The sequence below is a fragment of the Euprymna scolopes genome, chromosome 7, assembly GCF_053919585.1.
Source record: "Euprymna scolopes isolate OS-2025 chromosome 7, ASM5391958v1, whole genome shotgun sequence".
NCBI classification, from domain to species: domain Eukaryota; kingdom Metazoa; phylum Mollusca; class Cephalopoda; order Sepiida; family Sepiolidae; genus Euprymna; species Euprymna scolopes.
The window spans coordinates 129,194,679-129,216,392 of record NC_136488.1 but is presented as its reverse complement, the minus strand read 5'-3'; the positions used below and the strand labels follow the sequence as shown (position 1 = coordinate 129,216,392).

Sequence of the window (21,714 nt, the reverse complement as noted above, 5' to 3'; positions counted from 1 at the left end):
CTATTATTAACGTTACAGGATACCTCTCTCTTTGCTGTAAAGACTCAGAGTCTATATTCGTAGCACCCTCCCTTAAACTAGAGAGAAAAATCTTGAATCGGATAACCAGGCTTTTAAGTGCTTTTTACTAACATTTTATCACTCCGTTAGTTACTTATATTTTCTCTGCTGTTTTTCCTCAAGTCAGGATTTTACTCTAATCGATCATGTCTCTGATAGTATAGATGCAGCACTCTCCTCGGATAGTAACGTCCAAATACATGCGTTTGGTGACTTTCATGTCCACCATAAAAATTGGCTCAGTTTCTCAGGTTACACAGATGCAGCTGGACGCCCCACTAATAGCTTCTCTATTGCCCTTTCCCTTGCATAGACAGTAATGTTTCCACCTGGCCTACCAGATCGTGAACCTCAGCAAGTTTCACTTCTAGACCAATTCCTCACCACACTACCTGAGGATTGTGTGATTAATGACCACAGTCCACTTGGAAATGCAGACCACCTAGTGGTACCAGTTGACATCACATTTAAATCCCAACCTTAAGGTGAGGAATCATTGCTCAGAACCACAGGGCTTACTGGGAAACCATTAGAGAACACATCCGAGATGCCCATGGACCAATATCTTCTCTCCCCCTACTGGACAATATGACAATGAGACAACTGAGTGGTGCAAAGCAGGATTTGAAGCACCTGTTTCCACACGGAAGTAAAATAGCAAGCCCCACTCACCCCATGGTTCACTACAGACTGTGCAGCTGCTATGACACAAAGACAGCATGCATTCCGCCAGTTTTACGTCATAAGTTAAATACAAATAGGCAAAATTTGTAGATGCTAGAAATCATTGTAAGAGAGAAATAGTGACAGTCAAAAGAAAGCATGCTGAAATAATCAGGGAACACATAGAATCACCAAAAATAGGAACTCATGATTTCTGAAAAATCTATACTAGTGTAGTGAATAAAGGACAATCAGTAATTCCTCCACTGAGCAACAACCAGAAGGTTGCATGCACGGTAACGGAGAAGGCGGAACTGCTGTTCTGGCGATTGCCTCTAACTCCACCTTAGACCCAACAATCAACTCCCTTCCAAATTTCCTTATGCGGACTACAGCCACATTAGATGATGTAAAAATCACCCTTTCTCATGTTTGCAATATCATAAAAATTTAAAAGTGTGTTGGCCTGATCTCATCTATGCTATACTAATTAAGAACTGTTAAACTGAGCTAGCCCCATACTTTCCAAGCTCTACAATAAATGCCTTGCTGAATCAAGCTGGAAGATGGCCTCTGTGGTATCCAGGAATTCTGATGAAAGAACAGACCCTCTCAATTATATCCCCATTAATCTCTTTCTCTCTTCACTAACATCTTTGAGACCTTAATTAATCAAACATCAGTTCACCACCTTGCAAAAGCAAATCTTCTCTCTGACAAACAGTATGGATTCAGGCAATGTCGTTTTACTGCATATATTTTAACATTTATCTGTTAATGCATTTACCATGTACTGGATAAAGCGGGTGGAAACACAGTTGTAGCCCTTGATACATCCAAGGTCTTTGACAAATTAAATTGTACGTTATAACTGGACGTATACTAAATATAATTAGATCCATCTTAGACATTAGAAGCATACCTGTTGCCATTAATGGACATACATCCAATAAGCATAACATTAATGCGGAAGTGTCTCAGGGGTCGATCCTTGGACCATTATTATTCCTGATATTCAAAAACGACCTCCCTGATTATATTGTGCCCGAGATGGGTATATTTGCTGATGATACAATGCTCTATAACATGCATTAGGGAAGAACAGATGTACATAAATCCAAGACAATGGCAAAATCATTAGAAAATGACTTCCAGACCATAGTTGAATGGGGACGCAAATGGATGGCAACATTTAATGCTAGGAAAACTAAGCTGCTCTCCTTTAACAATTACAAGATGCCTCTCGAACAACCTATATCGATAAAAAATAACACCCTACCTGAGAATTCTACCTTTAAACTCCTTTTTTGGGATTATTTTACCATATTTTACTTTGTGGGCAATATGAACTGGAACAAATACATAGAGGACATTGCAAAGACTGCTGCAAAGATGGTGGGTTCCCTTTATCAAGCTAGAAGACTATTCACACCTGAGAGTATCCTGTACCTCTACAAGGCCACCATTCGCTCATCCATGGAGTATTATTGCCACATCTGGGCTGGTGCATCTACCACTAGCCTCACCATCTCGGATAGGTTCCAAAAAGAGTTGTCAATCTAATCTGTCCCACTTTATCAACTAAACTCCAGTTCTTGTCTTATCGTCACAATGTTGCATGTCTGTGCTTGTTTTAATGGAATGTGTTCTGATGAACTCCTTGCACTTGTACCCCGTACATATCCCCGACAAATTCGTTTAGCAATAAGATCTCACTGCTTACTGTTGAGGTCCCTAGATGCCAAAAAGCTTTCTATTCTAATAGTCTCTTCCCTTGAACAGCTAGACTTTGGAATTCCCTTCCTGCTACCTGCTTTCCTAGTCGTACTGATATGCAGAAGTTTAAATGTAACATAAACCGACATCTTGCTTATCTTTCCTAGACATGGTTCCAAAAAGTAGCCTTTTTCGTCCAAGTGGTGATATGCCGTGTGAGGAGTTAACGTGTTATGAGTTAACGTTAAATAAATAAATAAAAAGAGCTGGTTGTATATGTGAGTATATTTTTCATACAAGTGAATGTTAAACATTAACAATGATATACATGAAAAGTAATTATAAAATGCTGAATAGGTGTGGGCGGCTGCTATATGGATCTGCAGAATAGATTTCCACATAGGGGTCAAGGAGTCGGAGTCGGGAGTCAGAGTTGGGAGTCGGAGTCGGAGTCGGAGTCTAAGATATCAAAGGAGTCGGAGTTGGAGTCAGAGTCGGCATTCTAGGAATTCAAAGAGTCGGAGTCGGACTTTCACTAACCGCATGCCTGTATATATATATATATATATATATATATATATATATGTATGTATGTATAAGTATACCTGCCTCATGACATTTCTGAATGTTTTAGATGAGGATTCGTTATTCATACCTATAATATATGTTTTAGGCTCCTAAAATCCGTACCAGAATTGTAAGCGACGACTCGTGGTGCAGTGTGGGACCGAAAAATACAATTGAGAATTACTTAGTCATGGCTGACGGAACAAGAACATGCTACATCCGTGAAGTAAATAAAGGGTTCTGCCAGACATTCCGTCCAAATTCCAGAGTTCGACAGAAACATTCCCGAGTTCGACAAGAAGGTCGGAGATTACATCAATCGAAAATGTGAACATCACACTTATGATGAGAACAGCAGTCCGATGAATCCAAATAATACGAATACTCGCCCCAGTTATGGAAAATAAATTATTGAAATAGAACAGTTTTATACACATGCTTTATTAAGATTAAAATTAAGATAAAATGATATTTAATCTCATATCAGCCCCTTTTTTTACAATTTTTATCGAAATCCATGATTTGGCTTCAAGAAAATGTCCAGAATCTCAAGCTAAAGTTTAATGGGAGTTTTAAGAAGAAAAAATTAAATTCTGCAAATATTTCATAGAATGGAGTCAAGTGTACTCTTTACTTCTTGTGACGTCGCCAATTCGACCGTTTTTGCGGTTGATGAAGATCACAAATATCAGAGTCAAAATCTATCTGTCAAATTACCATTCTTCCAACGTTCACAAAGATCGAGAGGGCAATCGTTCGGCGTTGGTAGACAGATTGTACTAATTAGGAACAATGGCTCCACCAAGTAGGGGAAATATTAGGTTGGTGTAAAAATAATATCGTTCTTTGATTTGAAGTTGAACGGCAAAAAAAAAAACGACATTAATTTTGCACCAACCTAATAAATACCAGTTTTGTTTAAGAATATGTGTTTTGAGTTTAAAACTTACAATGTTGCGTTTGTGTAGGAAAAGATAAGGAAAACAAACTTCTAAATGCATTTTCTACTGAAATTGTTTTAGACTGACTGAATTGCCAAATTCAGAGTAATTTTATTTTGGTCACATTAATCCTAAGCCCAAGTACTGCGTATGTCTACCAGCAACAGGAACTCAATGGACGAGAAGAATGGAGTTTGTATTTATTTTCTTCCTTGCTGAGCAAATTAGGCACAAGGCCAATTTTTTTTAATGTGGAGAGATGGAGGAAATGGGAACCAGCTTCCTGCGGAGTAGAGGAGCTGGATAGTGACAATTGGTATGAAGGGTCTCCCCTACATTTTCCAATAACTGATTGCTATAAGAGCAATGCTCTTATATGTGGGGGAAACCCCACATATGGTCTTTGCTTGAACTTTAATGCCCAAGCCCCGTAGGGCCCGGGCGGGCGAGTTGATGAGCAGATTGGAGTTTATTGTTTAGGAAATGCAGCTGATTATATCGTGACAAAAATCAACCAGGGCAACTTGACAGTACCAGGTCTCCATCCGGACCTACTGCCTCCCTCTGTTATCTCAGTAGAGGGAAAGTGCTGCTCTCTCACTGTTCCAAATTATTACATCATCTGTTTTTCTCTTGCTATTACGTCTGAAGGGGGTTCTCTACGCCTCGGAGATATACCGGTATAATTTTTGTTCTCTTCCAAATTGCGATTTATTCAAGTTTTGACAAATTCTGGTGAAAATATCAGTTATCGCTATCTACTTACCTTTAATGATCCGTGCTGTTTACAAATCCAGCTGGACTGATTGTCATAGAATTTCCTATTCACAGGATGAGAAAAACAATTATTTCCTTTTTATCGTCAGATTTTACAAATGAAAAAAAAATGGTCTCACATCAACCCTTTCCAATCCGTAAATATATCAATCATATTCAAAGAAAATTCGAAATATTGTGCCCGTATTGCGTATACCTCCCTCCTCAAAAAAAATTAAAATATTCAACACTCACTCTCGCACATGATGATGATTGCAACGTTTTGTCAGACGAGTGCCACTCCCTCGGGCACTTAAAGTCCATGAGCCCAAAAATGGTTTCCATCGCCACAGGACCATTTTAATAGACAAATACCTGAGGAAGTATCTATACACAGATGATGTTACAGAGTCTTAGCTTTGTACAACAGCTAAGTCTCTCTCCCGGTTCAAAATGTTGAGATCCAGTAACAAGCAAGAGCAAGATAGCCAGCAACAAGCAGACCAGCTTAATGCAGGTACTGGTCTCCCGGTTATGATTTTTTAAATCAGAGATTTGCTTCTCCTAGAAAGGTTGCCTTCACCACAGCTTACGGGATCCCTCTCCACCCCAACACACATACATACATACAAGCACACACGCTGCTAGTTGGCCGTTGACCCTGATAAAGGATTAATTCGCCCTTTGAAAGGTCTTGTTTTTAATCCTTCAGGGAGACTAGTCACCCTCCTCACCAAACATGACTGGTGGGGAACCAGTTTAGTCGCCGGTGACCCGACCATGAGGCAGGTAGTATTGGGTTACATGGTACCAATAGCATATGACATGACCTGACATAACACTCGGACATACATACATACATACATACATAAATACATAGACACATACGCAAACACACACACATATACATATATATAAATATATATATATATATATATATATATATATATATATATATATATATATATATATATATATATGCCTCGGCAATCGAGTTTTAAATTTCTTCCATTTTTTTTAACGCACATTTTATCTTTCTTTTAATAATATTGGAATTCATTCCCTTTTCCTTGTACCTATTATTATTCCACGGATTTTCGCCATGTGGATTTTTTTGGACCATCTTATAATTACGCGATTCCCTTGGATTTTACTTGTGCGAATGAAAATGTAACCAACTTTCTTGGATTTATATTTTTGGATTTTACCGTCATTGGATACTTTACCCTTCACCAGACTATCCATTCACGTGAAATCACTTTTTTTTCTTCGCCATATTCCCTCTGCTTCACTTTTTTTATCAAGTAAGATCTTTGACTTACTTGTAGTTTCATCAAATACTTTTGCATGTAAAATACAATCCCGCATTTTGCTAATTCCTACCCTCTGATGAGAAGGAAAGTATTTCTTCGAAACTCCGCGTATTAAGGACTATCCACTTATCAAGTGTTTCCTTTTCAGATTAAATGTTTTAACTCTTTTTCAAAGTGTTTTTTAACATGTTTGATTAACTACTTGCCCTTATTATAAGCTCTATTTCCTATTTGGTTTTATTGAGCTTTTACATCTGGCTGAGATAACTTTATAAATATCAATTCTTTAATATTTATAATATACTTTACTTTTACCATCTTGAATCATTTTGATAAACGTAACTGTAATTTTAATTTCATTATATATACGGTAAAATAAGGTTACCACACAGGTTCTCACCAGACCACCGATTTTAAGCAATGATGAGCTTGGCCAGTACCGCATAGGTGACAATTTTGGAAGACTAGGCGCTGTGTGTACCGCGGCGAATCGTAGAAAAATTCAGGTGTCTATCTGGGGGCGCATTTCATTTACTGGGTGGGGGGGCGGAGATGCACCGCCGAATAAATGCGCCTGGCATGTAGGTGACAAAGCGATACATTATGGTGTGCCGACAATCTGCTGCAAAGTGCCTTCCTGAACCTGCATCTTAAGCATATGTCTGCCACATCGAATGGTGACATCTGCAGTGTGTGCGACACGAAGTTACGCCTCGTGGATCAGCTAAAACACTTTGTAGCGGGACTGGCTCAATTATAACGAGAAAAAATTATGCTAGGATAGAAGTACTTCCGTCGAAAGCGCTCGCGATTATGGATCCAACATATACAATTTCGAGAAGAACACAAAAAGGACTATTCGGAGATTGGAGAAGATAAAATGGAAAATGGTAAAACAGAATAACTCCGTTCTATTCAATAATATTTGTCTAAATGAGAAAATGCTGCCTAAATATATATATATATATATATATATATATATATATATATATATATATATATATATATATATATAAGAATTATTAATATTATTTAAGTAAATATATATTGATTAATTATAAACAATAAATCAATAAAAATACTACCAGAATATTAGTGTATATCAAAATAAATACAATTTATTAATACGAATATTTAAATTTTAGTGACTTCACATGAAAATTCAAAATGGCGTAATAAAAGATAAAATAAAGGTAATTGCAACTCCCCTTTCTAATTTCCAGATTTTGTAATCATGGCCAAATGCATTGTATTTTCTTTTAATGGGCTTATAGTTGCTATTTATTCTTACGCGTTAAGGGTAGAATAGATTAATTGATTGATATAATAATTACGGGAATGATTTTGCACTACGAAACATTTGTTGTCAAGAATCGTGAATGCAAACGTAATTTTCTATAAACTAAATCCGACCTATCTGTTAAAATGTATGTATGTGTGTTTGTATGTCTGCCTAAAACTTTCGACAGAGGCGACGGATTTTCACGAGATCGGACGACAAATATCGATAAATTGGCCATAAACATTAATTCGCTCTTCCTCAAAAGCGCACTTTTCTATAAGAAGGGGGTCGCTTTTTTCGTGGATATTTTCGAAAGTCGTCTCCTCTTTTCAATTGACTAGACTTCCCCACTTCCGGTTTTGTGTTCGCGTTGTTTTATTCCTCGCGGTACGGGTTCGAGCCCGCCTATCTACTACCACTTTTTATTTTGCTCCACTAACACCACCAAACACCGGGCAACGCCTGGCATCCATGCTAGTTAAAGGAATAAATTTTTAGATGATAAACATCATGGAATTTGGAACATAGACATATCATTTGTTTATATTCACACACACACTATATATATATATATATATATATATATATATATATATATATATATATATATATATATATATATATATATATATATATATATATATAGTGAATAATTAACTTCAGGTTTATTTTTAATCTTAATATTTATAAAACTCTGTAGAACGTTCGGGAGTGCTTGCTTACATAATGATAATTTTACGAAGAATTCTACATAAATTTTGATTTCGGATAAAATTCGAGCTGATGGCACTCAAGCAATGTATATATATAAATTGTTTTTGATATATACATGTAAGGTGTTATTTTTATATATATATATATATATATATATATATATATATATATATATATTATAAAAAAAACTTGAGTTCGAAATCGAAACCAAAACGTATAAAGAATTATTGGTTAAATTATGTATTAAAATAAATGGAAGGTCATAGAAACAAACGACAGTCACTCGGAAGGAAAAGATGTAAGCTTAACACACATAATAACACACGCTATTAACTTAATATATATATATATATATATATATATATATATATATATATAGATAGATAGATAGATAGATAGAGTGGAATATAATACATCATGATTGATAGAGAATTGACGCTATAATAATATACACATTGTCCCAAAAAGTAACTGTCGGATTTTGAACTTAAATTGATTCATTTTTGATATCTTCCCATAATTTTAACACCATCTGAGTAAGACATTGGACAATTTTTTTCGAAAGGATGCAAAAGTCATACCTTTATTCATGAAAAATTATGTTTTTTAAACATTGCTCATTTTCAGCTTAGCATATTTGTGCTCTTTCCAAAACATTATTCATGACAGATTGCAGAATCTCTTGATTGCGATTTAACCCCTTATTTCGTTCCTGATGTTTTTCTTTCAATTATTGCAGGGTTTGGAGTTTGTTAACATAGATCCTGTGCTTAAGATATCCCCACAAGATAAAGTCGGAACTAGTCAGTCTGGGGAACGTAGTGACCATTTGACATTGAGCTTTCTCTTACATGAAAATGCCGTCGATAAGCTCGTTGGGTCAAAACAATTGAGCCTTGATTTTTGTAAAACAATTTCAGAACTTGCGTACATTGTTCAATGGTATACTTATCTATAATTAATTTCCAAACTATAATCTGCAAAATATCTGAAATAGAGAAAAAATAATCGTTAATGACAAAATGGCGAAGATTTTCAATCCTTCAGAGTCTTTTTGGGCACACTCTATATATGAAATCTGTATAATTTAAAACATTATATGTAAGCGTATTTTACGCCGGAGCACGGTCGGGCGCCTCTGCAAGCATGGACTAAAAATCAATATTTTTCAAAAGTAGTCACTACGTGCGTAGAGTTTATAAAAGAATAATATTATAGGAACACTGTTATGCATCTAAGCGGATCAATTGACTTTTCTCCCGCATTTTCTCTCATCATAGAGTTTGGCACAATGACGTAGCTCCCATCTTGTGTCTAACTTGTTCTGTACTTGTTAGGTGCAGATGTGTCATGCAGGTGCTTTGTGATTTTGAAAATGTTAGAATATACCAATCTGGTATGATTCGAGGCACGAATGACAGTTGTTTATAATATTGGACCAAGTCAAAATAATTTGAGATCCTAGAATTCGACAAGTCAAATCCATAGAACTCGTCATCGAGGCAAACAAAAACTAAACAATATTCACACATTATTCTCTCTTTTTATCTCTTACACTCTCTTTGTCTTTCGCGTTCTTTCGCTCCCCTTTTCTCCCTTGCAATGAAGAAGAGGGTGAATTGAATTTCAATGCTTTTGTTTTGTTTTAGACAGTTGAAGCTTGGATTTTGGACGCGACAAACGCGACATAGGTGTTTGGCTGCATACGTCGGGTTTCACCTGTCTTAATTTAAAAATGCTCCGCCAGTATTAAACGTAAAATAAATTATATAATTTTATAAAAATGCATTTGTTCGCTATTTTTGTACAAGCGTTAAATTTCAGCATGCGGTCTCTGCCATTTAATGCCGACGATGGAAATGCTGCCTGTAGCGACGCAATAAAGACTCAAGAGGCTACCCATGCCAGCCGGTTATAGCCGACGAAATCTCAAACTGTGGGTGTTTCCATGTGCCGATCGTTTGATATCGTGTGTAACACCCGGAAAGCTGGTTTTCTTAACTCCGGCAAACTATCCCCGGCAAACGATAGCGTTATAAAGACCATCCGAAGTTGTGATGCGAAACCCGAATCTCCTACATGTGAGGCGAGCACACTGCCACCTAGGAAACCGCACCACACACAAGGAAATGTATTAGCTTACACAAATCAAGCAAACCGCAACGAAAGCTGTCCACAGATTGTACTTTATTCGTACCCAACAAGAGCGGTAAGTATCTAATTCTTCAATTCTAATATTAATTCGCTTGCTAGGTTAGCTTTTTGAATGACATCGTCCTAGCCAACGTAAAACGTGATATATCAGTTTGAGTTTTCAGCGGTTGGATGACTACACTCCTTGTTTGAAACGAACTAGTTACATTCCATGGTCGGATTTCGTCGCGGTTTGCTTGATCTGTGCCAGATTATAGACATTCTTGAGTATGACATGGTTGCTCAAGTGGCAAGGTACTCCCCTAACATGAAAGAGAATTAGATTGCGAATTCCGATTTAGAGTGCGTTTAACTTTTAAAATAATTATATCACTTCACATCCTGAGAATTTAAATGTATATATATATATATATATATATATATATACACACACAAACACACACATATATATATACATATATATGATTACTTCATTTAATCACATAAATTAATATACGAGGATATAATTTTTAGTATTTACTTCAGCAGTGCTCAGTACATAGGTAGAGATAGGTAGAAAGTAGTAGAAAATATATATAGCATTTAAGCTACATAGAATATTCCGTGTTTTATTCTCCTGGGAATTCGTTAGGTTTATGCATAAGCCTGACGAATTCTCACAAAGAATGAAACGCGGAATATTCTATGTAGCTTATTTGCCATATATATTTTCATAACTTTAAATATAAATATAAATTAGTGTTGGTATAACTAATCGGGATCGGAAAAATCGGAACTTTTAGGGATATCGAAATCGGTATTAGAATCGAGAAGATTTGTGCCTATTGTCCGATGCCCAAAACGATTCTTTCAATTGTTTTTATTTTTTAAACAAAACTTTTCCAACTGCTGATAGTAATGATAAAATAATAAATATATATCGATTTTAAATTACCTGTAAAACGAAAATCGATAGATCATCCCTATCAGAAGTGTACGTGTACGTTTAAGAAAATATCATGTGTTTTTATGGTAATACTGAAAAATTAAAACTTGTTTAAATTATATATATATACAAAGAAAGGGAGGTTATAAAGAATCGGGATCAGAATCGGTAATTGTATCGGTATCTGGAATTTAATACGAAATCTATAATTGCATCGGAATTGAGAATAATATTGAATTTGTCCTATCACTAATATATATATATATATGGAAGGAACCTATATCTTAAATTTCAAGTGTTTAGACCCAAAATTGGCGGAGGAGTTTGGTAGAGTTCTCAAAGGTCAAATCGTTGAACGTTGGCCCCTTAACTGACGAAAACGGAGTACAAAGATTTTCCGAAATCTCAGCAGCCTGTGTATCAAATTCCGAGTCTGTAGACTTAAAATTGACGAAGATCTAACTTAATAAATGTAAAGGGGTCATTATAGGGGTCAAAGTTAAAAAAAAAATTGACCGTTTATTTTCTGTTAAACATACACCTCCAAACACCCGGGCAACGCCGGGCTGAAATGCTAGTATATATATATGTATGTAAGTGGGGGAGGCAGTGTGATCTCAATTTTTAAAAATTATATTTTACCTTATTTATTCATATATTTACTAGCAGGGATACCCGTCACTGCCCAAGATTGAATGATAATCAACGAACGTTTCACACTATCATATTTAATTGATTGCTTTCTCTAGTTGGAGTTCCATCGCCGTGATTTCCCTGCAGTGATTTTGTCCCCAATACCTTGTAGTCTACATTGTACTGTAAAGAACTTACTGTTAATTTTATAACATTATTTTATATATAATGGCTTTAAAGTAGATACGCAAGTTGTTATTTTTTTTTAAATCTTGTTTGTGTTGATTTATTGAATCGTTCAACAATGGTAAGAATTCCACTAAAGTCAGAAAAATCCAAATTAGATTGGACAGCTTTTTAAAGAAATAACCTCAAAGTTAGAATTGTAGGTGACTTCTTCAAATGGATTCAGTAACTGGACAAATTCTTGAACAAGACCCCAATGGTAAGTTGTTAAGGTAGGAATTTTATACTATAGCAAATTCTCAAAGAAAAAAAATGAACGAATCTATTATAAAAAAAAAATATGGTTCGTGCGAATCATTCTACTTCACGTATATGGCATGAAAATGTAATTTGTGATTAATGTTTACCTGATTAAAAATATTCTGTTGTTCTGAAAAAAAAAGCCAAGCTTGTTTATTTAAAATCCGGTGAATTTTAATCAGAAAGGATTTTTTTCAGGGCATTCAACATAAGCCAGAACGATCTGCACAAACCGGAAATAAATCCCAACAAAGCCGATTCAGAAATAAAATATAGATGTTAAAACAATAAAAAAAATAGTAATTATGCAGAGAACTTATTGAAAACCTATTTCTTAACAAGTGGAGGAGAGACTGTTTCTCTAACTAGTCTGTACTTTCACCCAACAATTTAATAAACAATGCAAAACAAGTAATCTGTACGACAAGCATTGAAGAAGGACAACTGAAGTTTTTTTATGTATGTGTTTGACTGGTAACATTGTTTATCAGTATCAAATAGACGAATGTGATCAGTGCCAAGTGAAAAATTCAACAGAATCGCAAAGAAATATAAATTGGATAAAAGAACACTATCGTTGATGGCGTGCATCTCTCTATTTTATTAAAGTTAAATTGATGTTGAACATGTCTGTTTACTTAATCATATCGCCATGATAAACCCAGTGAAAAATACTACATAAAATGATTACAATTTCTTGAGGATACTATTCAAGGATACTATTCAAGAAGTGCATGGTGCCAAAAGCTGATATTTGTATATAATACTATAATTTGTTCTATTTGTGTGTTTTTAGGTAGGAAAATAAGAATGTCATCTATATATCTAAAATATGTGGAGTTGTTAGGAAGTCTGTATTTAAAAGAGTTGGTTTCTAAGAATTCTAAGAATAAGCAGGCTAGTACACCACTAAGGGGATTACCCATAGGGAGTCCAAATTTCTGTCTGTAGTAAGAATTATTAAACTGAAAGTAATTCTTACTACAGACAGAAATTTGGACTCCCTATGGGTAATCCCCTTAGTGGTGTACTAGCCTGCTTATTCTTAGAATTCTTAGAAACCAACTCTTTTAAATACAGACTTCCTAACAACTCCACATATTTTAGATATATAGATGACATTCTTATTTTCCTACCTAAAAACACACAAATAGAACAAATTAGAAATAAATTAAATTCAGTGGAACCATCTATAAAATATACATATAATACTCTGTAATAGGTATCGATTAGGCATGTCATATTCCAGGTCTGCATTGTTTAATAGTTTTCGTGATATGTGATTTTTAAACTAGTAAATGTTTATGATATTTGGTACTTTATTTCTGCCACTAAAACTGAACACATCAGCATTTTTATCGACTTATAATGAAGTGAGTTTCAGCCAGAATAGTTTAAGAAATACGCATAATAATCATTATGTATAGAACTATATTGACTGCTCATATTTACTGTCATTTAATTCAGTTTTATTCCATGATAATTTTAAAATTGACAATCAGTGCGATTTTGCTATTATAAATGATGCAATGCTCACTTTCTCAACCTCAAAAATTAAGACCGAAATTGAATTTAGAAATAGTAGTACGTTTACCCCTTATTGTTTTCTACTACTTGGAGTGATGAAAATATCTTTTGTGACATTTTTACTGGTTATTTTTTAAAAGTTAATTTCAAAGTTGCCATGTAGTAATTTACACGTTCGTTCTTCTCCATCCTCGACAGGAAAGCGTGTGCTGCTGATTCTGCTCCATTATTATACATCATCAGTGGAAAGTAGATGTTGAATTCAAATCTAAATATGTTCTCTATGCTAATCTTTTAAAACTAATATTTGAATCATGGGTCCATGAAAGCTGTTATCGTTTATATAGGATGAAAATCCTGTTTCCATTGATTTCCTGAATTGTTCAACAATGGTTAGAAGGATTCCACTAAAGTCCAAAATACTAGAATTCGATTGGAAAGCTTTTGACAGAAATAACCTCAGAGATAAATATGTTGGTGTCATTGATATGGTTAATGTTCCATGGCTTGCTTCTTCAAATGGACTCAGGAACTGGATATTTTCCAAACAATCTCCATTGGTAAGTTGTTAAGGTAGAAATCTTATCAACAGCACACATTACAAGAGCTTTTTATTGTTCTTAATTTATTTTCAGCAAATAATATGTTGAATTCCACCATGTGGTCACATTTTGAATGAGTTTTTTTTGTTCAAATTAAGCAGATCCTGTATTTCAGTTAATTTGCTAATTGCTAATAAAAACCAATTAAAGCGAGAAACAGTATTTCTGTTAGATGTAATGATTGTCTTCACAGCCTGAGTTACAATGTATGAGTTATTCGCAATCGCATTTCTCTGACACAAGCAACCATGTTTATTGCTTAATCGCGCAAGGCTAATAAAATTTTATTGAAAATTTTATACTCGTCCAGAACATTGTGCAATTCTTCTCTAATTCTTGCGCCTAGGTGCATGCCAGGGAATGGAAAAACTCTAAGCACATCCATGCGCTGTTCATAGTAATATTAAAACTCAGAACGGGAGCATTATCTCTTGTAGCTGTCCACATATTTGTAGTTAATGAGACGCTGCAGCAAGAGCCCGATTAATTAATTTATTTTTACTTGTGTAAATATATCGAAAATTATTTTGCAGTGAAGTACTTTTTTGATGGAATGCTGTTATTTTAATAAAGTTTTTCTATAAGCTTATTAACTCCAATGTCAGAACAGCGTTTCTCTTATAAGATAGTGGATCTCTTGTGACCTGTGATCATTAATATCTCAAGCTTTCTTTTGGGGCAATACTGATTCTATAGTAGTTTGGTGCTTTGCTGGAAGCCCGTAATTGCTGCCAATTATTCCTGGAATGTCTGTCCCTGAATATTCATTGTCTGCAACTTTTGTTTCTTTTAATTAAACCTTTCTAAGATTGTTTTACATATTAGTAATTGTAAAAACTTATGCTGATTAGCCACCGTTTGATGTAATTGTTTGACATAACTTGCAGGCAGCTGTATTCTTATTCTTGGGATTGCTATCCAAATACTTCCAGCAGAAACTGATTGCCATAATGGGTGAAGGTTGTTGTTTGTAATCTTTAATTAATATTTTTACGTATTTAAATTACTTATGTCTGATAGTTAATTAGTAATTTATCTAAATTAAATATACATGATCTAAATCAGAAAAATAAAAATATATATGCAATTGTAGCAAGTGTCCGAAAACGAGGAACAAGAGTGTGAATGCTTTATTTTCAATTCACACATCGCCACAATTTACAGTACAATTCCTAACATGAAAACTGAAAGATGAAGTAATAATTTTCTTTGACAGTGATTTAAAGTAAAAAAAAAAAATAATAATGTTAATTCGATAGGAAGAGAAAAGAAGGGAATTTTCCATCTGTTTACATCTATTTGCCGTAAATTCAGTACAGTTGTAAAAGTATACATGCTAACAGCGTGCTATGCCTCTCATTTGATATGGTATGCACGAAGCATGTCTCTTCGATAAATTTTCAGCAAAAAAGGGAGTTAACTTTTCTTCGTTTACAACATAATTAATATTAGGATGATATACGGCATAATCACGTTGACACACCGGTTCTCGTCAGATCACCGAAGATAAGCAACGGTGAGCCTGGCTAGTACCAGATGTGTGACCCTTTGGGAATTCTAGGCGCTGTATGGACTCTCCGCTCAACTCAGCATTGTTTCCAGTTGTCCTATATCTCAACTTGCCACTGGTATGCAACAATGTCGACTCAGGAGAGGCGTGGATGACGACTCCGCAACTCTTGCTACACAAATTTCACGCGCAGGCACCCTTACAGTGGGTATCCATAATGTGTCAAGACTGAAGGAAGCCACACACACAATATTAGTATGATTTATGCCAACAAAACTTGCTGATAAGTCGGCATTGGAAAACCTATTAATTGGACGATTAATCGGTAATCGATTATCAAAGGCTGATTAATTTGTTATCGGTAATTTGATAATCGGCACATGCATGTGTGTGTGTGTGTGTGTGTGTGTGTGTGTGTGTGTGCGCGCGTACACTTATGCACACATTTTATTATGCAGACGTTACTATTAGTCTGTGGTTAAGTTATATTATTATTATTATTATTATTATTATTATTATTATTATTATTATTATTATTGTTATTATTATCAATACGCACGAAGTAGACTTCGGGCCAAGATCACATTTAAGCATCTGCTCTGATACTTAACTTTTTTGTCCTCGGTTAGTGAATGAGAATTCCTTCAGGACAAAGGCAATTTTTATTCTTATTTTTATATTAATTAATATTAATTTTTATTTTTATTGTTATATTTGTTTTTGTCCCTATTTAGTGTGCCTTTTTTGTAAGAGGGGGGAACGGAATTTACTTCACATTGTAAAAATCGACATTGTCTCCAACTCCGCCCTCGTAGAAAGGTTTATGAGTATCATTATTATTTGAAACTATCACCATTGTTATTAATATATTTATCTATTTTTCACTATTATTATTACCGACAAATTTGTTTCAATTTTAAACCATTTATTATTCATATCGAAATCAATTGCGTCTCTTTTTTCCCGTTTTAATTAAACGCTAATACGTTACAAAAAAACTTTTTTTAATAAAAACTAAAAAATACAGCATTCTTCTTCCACAAACGGCAAAAATAATTCACGTTAACTCTTTCGAACATTGTTGCAAAGAATGAACGCTGTCCATACTACAAATTTCCAGCTTTTTCAAAGTCTTTCATTTTAATTTCGATACTTTCTTGTGACCAAGAGCGGAGGACCGCTTGAAATAAAAATAAAATAATTAATATAAATAATAATATCGTTTTCATGTTTCAAAAAATCCCTCATAACCTTGAAATCGCTATTCTAAAAGCATACGTGGACTTTTTACCATTAGCATATAAACCGATGATTGAGCTTAGGTATTTGGACAATATCAAAACATTGTTAATTCACTGTCATCATAGCAGCAACCGAATTGCGTAACGGTTAGAAGCTCCGACTGTCATTTGGGCGGTCGGGTTTAGATCCTGGCTTGAGGTAGTTGCTTGTCTAGCCGCACTGATGAGCTGTGAAACAGCGAAATAGTACTGTATGTGGATGACTATATATGTATATATATATATATATATATGTATATATATATACACACACACACACATATATATATATATATATATATATATATATATATATATACATTTTATCGTCTACGCTCACAACGCCATTGTGTACGGCAGATATATATATATATATATATATATATATATATATATATATATATATATATATATATATATAAGATGTTCTTTATATGTATGTATGTGTGTATGTGTGTGTGTATGTATGTGTGTGGGTGTGTTTAATGACAATAAGTAGGGCTAATTTTACGTGTACCTTTTCAGATTGTAAAAGTCACCCACTACATGAAAGCAGCCATTTTGTAATATTGGCCGGCATTTTATATCTTTCTAAACTATTACACGTAATCATCGATGCTATTTCAACCATGGCGGTAATTTTCCTTTTCGATATAAAAGGACGCTACTTGATCGCCATTTCAAACAATAAGATTTATCATTGCGGCCAGGATTTAAATATTTCACGCGGCTTTTATTGGCAATATTCGAATTCGGTCGGCGTCGTTTAGCCCAGCTATAAAATTCAAATATGTTTTAATAGCTCTGCGCTGCTTCGTACATGGTTGGCGGGCACAAAGTATAATAAAATTTGCCGCGTATAAAATTTGCATACGTAATATCATTATTATTTATATTATTATTATTAGTTGTTGTAATAATAATAATAATAATAATAATAATAATAATAATAATAATAATAATACCCCCCCAAGAAAAAGTGATAACAAAGAGCCGAGAAGGGTCAAGGAGGATGGAAAGGCCGAGGAGGGAGCACTGGCCAGACCTCCGCTGGACAAGTGCGAAGAGAACTGGGATCTTGGGGAGGCTTAGTGCCACCTAAATTCCAGTATAAACCAATGGCCAGTGCCAGCGAGAAATCAATGGTAAGAGGCTGTTGCGATGATGCAAATTTATTTGCAAATGCTATCGAAGGAGGAGGAGGCGAGAGCTGGACGTCTGGGGAGACTTGTTGTCACTCAGCTTCCAGAGAACACCACAGGTCTCCAATCAGATCGTTTGCTGACTCGTGTGAAAGCTCCAGGTGAGACAATAATAATAATAATAATAATGATAATAATAATAATAATAATAATAATAATAATAATAATAATAATAATAATAATAATTAAAAATATTGAATATGCTAGAATTACGAATGCGCTATTCGTAACTGCATTTAATGTTAACTTTGTTATATTGTTTTTTTTTATTATTTATTTTCTTTGGTATCACACACTCGGTAGATTCCAGTAACAAAAAGCCATATAAAGAAAATTGTAGCCGTAAGTGTGTCTGCCTGTTTGCATGGAAATATTTAACCGATTAACACTTAAACTTCTGGTCACATAACAGTAAAACTATAAAGAATGTAATAAGCATACACCAAAAATGGTTTATAGCGAGTAAAGTATTTATCTGCAATAATGCACACAGAGAAATATTGGCGAGTTGAAATGCAAACTGCTCATTTCAATTTGCCAAAATATTTTGATTTTCTGCTCATGCCCAAATTTAATTAATTTCTTCAAATTTAATTTCTTCAAACTTAAATCTTTCTTACCAATCTCTCAATAACTGCACCGGAATGAGACGCGGCTTGAACGCTAGATATTTTGGTTTCAATTCTAGTTGATGCTAACCAAGTCATTTTTTTTTTTAACTTTTGAAATCACTACTGTATGTTAGGTATAATATTATATTTAATAGATAATTTGCTCTGTAATAATAAATACCAAATCTTTTTCTTAGTTCATGAAGATTCGTACCGTCATTGTCTTTCCATGTAGCATCTTACTTTCCAAAATAATCACCCATCTATAATATAAATATTACCTGTCTGTTTAAATGTATGTATGTATGTATGTATGTGTGTGTGTGTGTTTCTTTGTGTGTATGTATGTGTGTGTGTTGGGGTGGAGAGGGCTCCCGTAAGCTGCGGTGAAGGCAACCTTTCTAGGAGAAGCAAATCTCTGATTTAAAAAACTATAAAGCGGGAGACCAGTACTCGCATTAAGCTGGTCTGCAGTTTAACTTATTGCTAGCTATCTTGCTCTTGCTTGTTGCTGGATCTCATCATTTTGAATCGTGTGAGAAACATAGGTGTCGTACAAAGCGAAGACTCTGTAACATCATCTGTGTATAGATACTTCCGCTGGTATTTGTCTATTAAAATGGTCCTGTGGGGATGGAAGTCATTTTTGGGCTTATGGACTTTAAGTGTCTGAGGGAGTGGCACTCGTCTGACAAGATGTTGCAATCATCATGTATGCATGTGCGCCTAAAAGACACATCTGACAGATTTTCACGAGATTCGTATTGTTTTGAAGAACGACCCTTAGGATGACAAATATCGAAAAATTGGCTAAAAGCATTAATGTTTTCACCCTCAACTGGGCACTTTTCTACAGGGAGGAGTCGCTTTTTTTAGCCGATATTTTCGAAAGTCATCCCTTCTTTTCGATTGACTAGCTTTAATTTAAACCTTCGCCACTTTCGGTTTGACGATGGACGCAAAGGCAAAGACGTCACGTTTTTTTTTTTCACGTTCTTTTACTCCTTCACGATACGGGTTCGAACCTGCCTACCAACTACAAACTTTTTTTTTGCTCAACACACACCTCCAAACACCCGGCAATAGCAGGGAAGCCGTCCAGAACATGTCGGATATGGCATCTTCCTCTGTACCTTTATCTATTGGTCTGTCGAGAATGGATTCTGTCTCCTTTTAAGCGTCTAGCCGTGTAGTTTACGTTTCAATTTGATTATCATATTATTTTTCCCTGCTTTTTTTTTCTTTTTATACTAGGGTTTACCGTTTATCAAGACACAAAGTCAACTCGAGGATAAGGGTTAACGAGGGTCACGTGACCGGTAAACAACACTGTAATTGACGATAATAGTTTAACTTGGGTAGGATTTAATTATTTAAGAGGACGTCTCAACAAGAACTAGTTTACATTAAACTTTAAAACAACAGTTATAGTCTGTTGGAGAGCAGCCTAGTCTTATTGTGTTCCACAGATGGGTGGCACTAGGAAAGAAACTCTACTCATAGAATTTTCGTTTCGTATAAGGTAGAGGTAGAGAGTAAGGAAAATTGTTGACAGTTGCTGTAGGTAGACGAGTGTTTGTTACGAACGTTTTACATGGGATACGGGTTTCAGATCGAAGCTTAATCGAACACCTGTGATGCAAACAACGTTAGAGCAGAGATAGACTAGCAACGTCTTTTCTGAAAATGCATTCATTTATTTCTTTACTATATTTTCACCCCAAACAAGGCACGTTGCCACTTTTATGTAGGGGGCTACTATCAGGGACCTAAGTTGCAGGAGTACTATGTAGGGAGTTGGGCAGCAAGATGTCCGTTCACATTACACTAGTACTTTTGCATGTCAGTACAGTTGGAGAAGCAGGAAACCGGAAGAGAATTCCAAAGTCCTGCACTTCTGGAGAAGAAGTCATTAGATTAAATCAAGGGATTTCTACTCTGTAGGGGTGGGACTTCGCTGCTTGTCGGGTTTGTCGCGGGCATTTTCGTCGAGGCGGTACAAGGGCTTGTAGTTCGTTAGAGCATCCACAATTAAATTACTTGTAAAACAGGCAGAGGGATGCAACATTTTGTTAATGCGACAGGGGTTGAAGCTTAGATGACAGTTCGGGACCTATCAGGTTGGCAACTCTCTTTTGGACATTGTCCAGGAGGGTTAGGGTTAGGGTTAGGGTAAGGGTTAGGAGGGAGAGTCTAGTAACAGATGCACCAGCCCAAATGTGACAGCAGTACTCCATACATGGGCGAATGGTGACTTTGTAGAGGTACAGGATACTTTCAGGCGTAAGTAACTTTCTAGCACGATAGAGAGAGCCCACCTTCTTTGCAGCAGCCTTGGCAATGATCTCGATGTATCTATTCCAACTCATGTTTCCTGTGAACGTTAAGCCAAGAAGCTTTAACGAAGTGTTTTTAGGTTAAGTATCTCTAGCCATAGCCATTGGTGGTCGGTAAGGTGTCATGTAATTATTAAAAGAATTGAGCTTTGTCTTGGCAGCGTTGAAAGTTACCATCCATTTTTGACCCCATTTCACTACAGACTGAAGGTCTTCCTCTAAGGTTGCCGACATTACCTTAGATATGTGCTCATTAGTTTTCCCCATGTGCCTAAATGGCCACTAGATTGCGAAGACGATTTTGTTTCCTATCAATGGCAGAAGAGAACACGCTTAGTAGTCTCCCCCTTCTTATTTTTATTTATCTCTCTTCATTTAATTCTTCTTCTTCTTCTTCTTCTTCTTCTTCTTCTTCTTCTTCTTTATCTTTTTTTTC

The 21,714-nt window shown here is 35.2% G+C and overlaps 1 protein-coding gene and 1 pseudogene across 1 annotated transcript in view; both read left to right on the top strand.

Moving 5' to 3' along the window:
• The window catches only part of LOC145279939 (uncharacterized), a 524,321-nt gene that overhangs the window by 49,661 nt on the left and 452,946 nt on the right, over nt 1-21,714 (top strand). The gene's annotated exons all lie outside the window — the stretch shown is intronic.
• Nucleotides 15,796-15,912, top strand: LOC145280453 (5S ribosomal RNA; annotated as a pseudogene).